Source organism: Populus nigra, chromosome 1 (assembly GCF_951802175.1).
Source record: "Populus nigra chromosome 1, ddPopNigr1.1, whole genome shotgun sequence".
Classification (NCBI taxonomy): Eukaryota; Viridiplantae; Streptophyta; class Magnoliopsida; order Malpighiales; family Salicaceae; genus Populus; species Populus nigra.
The window spans coordinates 2,630,480-2,635,417 of NC_084852.1; positions in this window are offsets into that span (position 1 = coordinate 2,630,480).

The window sequence follows — 4,938 nt, forward strand, 5'->3', positions numbered from 1 at the left end:
TTTTTGTTCCGGAATGCATATTAGTTTTATATACATTAAATCAATAGATCTTCGATCAAGTAATAAGACAAATGTATCACAAAAATGACAAAGCTAGCTGTCCCAATTCCCATTGTATTATGTATCTCACTATGTAGGATTATAGGGCGTATTCAGCGGCTTTGCCTCTGTCTTTTTATTGTATGTCTAATGGAAAAGAGTGATTTTCATTGGCTAACTAAAGTATGTTAAACCTTCTACTAAACAACACTCACAAGTCCGTTGAACTTCCTAATTAAAATCATATATAATATTAATAATACTAACCTATAGGCAATGCAATCATGTTCACAAAGAGAGTTAATGTTCATATTAATTAACTAATCCTTTAATATATAATATCTTTTATAGAATATATATATATATATAATTTTAAGTTTTCCTATAAAAGATGTCTAACAAGTGCTCCACAGCAGATTGAATTCTTTTTTCAATGCAAAAAAATAAATATACAAATGTTTACAATACTTTTTTTGACACCAAGAAAAATTATAATCACAAATCAAAAACCTATGCATAGATTCAATTAATTTAATTAAATAAATAAAAAATAATCTGTTATAATATATGCAAAAAAAAAATTTATGATAATTAAAAACTAAATTGAAAAATTAAAAGATAGATGCATATTAAGATATATGATCCCACAACTTGGACAATGAACTCAATTATGTTTAATAAATTTATTTATAAGAATCAACTTTTTATTAAATCAAATAATTAAAAAAACACAAAAGAAAGTGGGTTGGATTAATCAACATTTTTTAATGTAAAAAAAAACTTTTAGGCATAGTTAATGTGTTTCCTAAGAAAAAAAAACTTACCATGATTCAAAATCTAACACATAGTAACAACTTTTTTTTATAACATTATTGAGAGGCAACAAATTGTATCAACGGGATAAATCCGAGTTAATTAGTTAAATCTATTATCTGAGTCACGATACCTAAATAGACATATAAAAAACCAAATCAAATAAATTATAGTGCTCAATTTTTAATCAATTCAATATTAAAGGAGAGAATTGGAAGAAAAAAAATATTCGAATTAACTCAGGTTAACTTGTCAAACTACGCTCTAGGTATGCATTTCATTGGATCTAACTACTCTTTATTTTTTAAATGACTTTTTTATTTAATTATATGCCAACCAGGTGCGTGATACCTTTTTATATATTAAGCATTTGTTTTAAAAACAAAATTGGAGTGACGTGTGAGATTGAAATAGAAAGCAACCCTATTTTTTTAAAAAAATCAATAACAAAATGAGTTTGTTTTAAGAGACCTTTCAAAAAAACAAAGGATGAAATGATATTAGTTTTTTAAGTTAAAAGGATGAGAATACATTAAATAAAAAAGTAAAAAAAATAAATAGGCCAAAAATATGGACCTACCCATATTCCTTACTCATAAAAAAGACTCGCGGCTAAGTCTTTTTTTCCTCCAATAATAGAGGCCGAATAACACGTTATCCATAATTCTTAATAGTTTTTTTTTTATATTAAAGGGAGGATAATGTGTTCTACAACCTTTTATTTTTAAAAAATAACATAGACGGTGTGTCGTTTACTGACCCAATTTTTAGCAACTATAGTTGATAAAAATATAGGCCTTCAACTTTTTTTTCCTTCATAAATCAATTCTCAATCTATTTTAACCTAAAATACTTAGAAATTGTCATATATATCTTGATAAATCCATTCATGGCCTTAAAGTACCAAAAAATCCATTCAAAAACACAAAATCAACTTAAAAAAAAAAACTTTTGAAGCTCAGATCTATCATATCAGATAGGAAAAATAACATCTGAGCTAAACTGAGTTGACTCCAAAATCGATTTTTTTAATGTTCAAAATCAGAATTAATTGAGACCTTTTCTCATTACCACCATAATTCAGACACTTTCTTTCTTCCCTCTCAAGTCAAGAACTAAAAAAAATAAAGAAATAAAGTGTGGGACCAAATTTGAGTTTTTTCAATATTAAAGGACTGGAAGTTTATAATTTGAAAAGTAGAAGGATAAAGTGGAATTTTTTATACAATTTCAAAACTACCACCTCTTTACTCAACCTTTTTCATTCTAGTCCCATTTCTTTGAATATTGCCATTTTTTAACAAATTAGCCTTCAATTGTTCCATAAAATGATGAAATCACCCACAAAAAGTTTAATGACCCAAAAATTTCTAAATAAGAAGAAGAATTCACATAGTGAGTCAACAATAAAATGTTTTTTTGGTCCACGATACAAAAATCCATACAGTTTGTGCTGACTTTTAGAGTTCTTATAATTTGAAAATTTGATTTTCTAGGACATTCACAGGTAAGGTTATGAGAATATAGGATAATTGAATACACACACACACTTTTTACTTAGGTTTCAGTTTAATTACTGATTCTTAAACAGGTTTAATTAATAACAAACTGGACAGTACTTCTCAGTACTATACATTATATATCTTTTTTTTTTTTATATAACAACAATATTATATATCTATTTTTTAGCAATACTTAAATATTTTCATTAGGATTTATAATTAAGCAAGGAAATAAACAAGAGAGCCTTCTTGTCAAGTTCTCTTTCGTCTTTACTCAGGGTCCCTATATTATCTTCTTACGAAAACAAATCATTGAATAATAATTACCTGATGATCATGGCCGGCCCCTTCTATAAAGCTGCTTTATCAAGCCATGGCTTAGGAGAACTGTACTTATCTTCTTTAATAATAGAAGCTTCATCGATTAAGTCGGTGGTTGTTGATGTTAAATCATCTTCTTCAATCAAACTCTTTAGCTGGCAAACTGGGGCCTTACAGTACCCTTGCCTGCGACACCTACGACTATCATTAATTAACAATGGCAATCGACAAGAAAAATAAATCTGCTTTTATGTTCCTTTCTTCAATGTCAAAGGGACATTCCCCCTCGATTATCCCAAGATGTTTTTCACACGAACGTTAACCTCCACGATCCCAGCTTAAGACTTCAACCCTCACTATAATTAATCATAAGTTGTTGTGTAATTAGTACAAATATAGCTAGCCTCTACCATACAAGGACTCTAGTCATGCAGAGAGCCCTAATTTATAAGAATTAGCCACACTCTAGACTTCTTAATTATTAGCTATATTCTTCTATCTTCTTTATAAAAAAATAAAATTGTTTCCTTTCAAACCGTGTAATAGCTTTGCTTTTGGTTTTATAATCTTTTCAATATATTTTTTATGATTATCTAAAAACAAACTATATAATAGTTGATTATTTGATCAAGAATAAAAAATTGAACCATTTTGATCCTTAGGATTTGACAAAATTAATTTATTTGATTATAACGTAGTTTCAAGAAAAAAGAAGAAGAAAGATAGATAGATATAACGAATAAGAATTCAGCAATATACAAAAAGAAAAACCACAAAGTTATACAATATAATTGCATCATTCTTATGTTATATGTTAATGAAAACTATGTGAAAATAATATTTTACAAAAAATAGTTTTTTTCTTGGGCAAATGACATAATAATTATCTTTCAACTATCACCCAATTTCAATTGGGTCCCCAAACAAACAATTGCTTTCATAAATATTAATGGTGGTGGGCAATTGTATAATGTTTGATAAATGAAGGATCCAATGTGTATTGTTTTTGTTTTGGGACCAAGTTGGGAATAACGTATAATGGAAGACAAATATTTCCTTTTCCCATTTTTTTTTTATTTTTTTATTTTTTGTAGTTCGTAAGGAACATTCCAATGTGTAAAGTTTAATGTCTTATATTCCAAATCTTTTACAAGATGAAGTGAAATTTAGTGATGAAGGAGATCATCAACTCTATAACCAAAGTTGAAGAAAAACATCCATGGATGTCTATTAAAAAGAAAAATTAAACCTGCATTAATGGTAAATCAAGATACACATATATAGTTTTTTTTATATATAATTATAATTAGATGGTTGAATTTAATCTTTTTTTTCTTAAGAAAAGTGAATACCAATTAGGTTGCATGCAAAACGATAGGATATAAAATTTACAAAACTAATTACTTAATTATAAATGATTAATGGATAAGATCAGAGAGTTTAATGGAGTGCTATTAAATTAATTAATAACTCCAAAGAAGAGAATGGGAAAACAATATAAGATTGCATTTTTTCTGCAAGATTTGATTCTCTCTTTTTATAAATCATGCTCTTTTCACTATTGTCAGATTCTAATTTATCATGAAATTAAACTATAAGGCCCACGTCTATTTTATTTTTTATGCACATTTTGCTTTATTTTTCCTATGAGAGGGCCACATCATTACCAACCTAGTTGTTTTCTAGTATAGTTTTAATGTGTGTTTGATAATGTGGTTTAACTTATTTTTTAAAATATATTTTAAACTATATTTTTTTCTAAAAAAATAATAAATTAATATTTTATAAGTGTTTTTTTATGATTATAATGGGTTGATGTACAAAATAAAAGTTAAAATTTATATAAAAAATATTATTTTAATGTATTTTTAATTAAAAATTAATTTCAAAAAACACTTTGCATCGCAGTTGAAGCACAAGCTGTAATTGATTGAAGGACAAACATAATTAGTAGCCATCTCTTATATATATATGATTAGGGCAACATACAGTAGTTACTGTATAGTGCACCATGCAGGATAAATATATACAAGGAAAGTACAATATTTTCTATATTACAACACATCCCATAATACACCCTCTGAAGCTGAAGGTGGGTTAACCACATGAAGCTTGAACCATAAAGAAGCAAAAGCAAAGTGGGGAAGTAGTTTAGTAAGAACATTAATTAATTAGTCTTTGGAAGATATAAAGCGAATCTATATCTCGTTTTTAACCACTCTATCACGAACAAAGTGATAATCAACCTCAACATGCTTTGTAC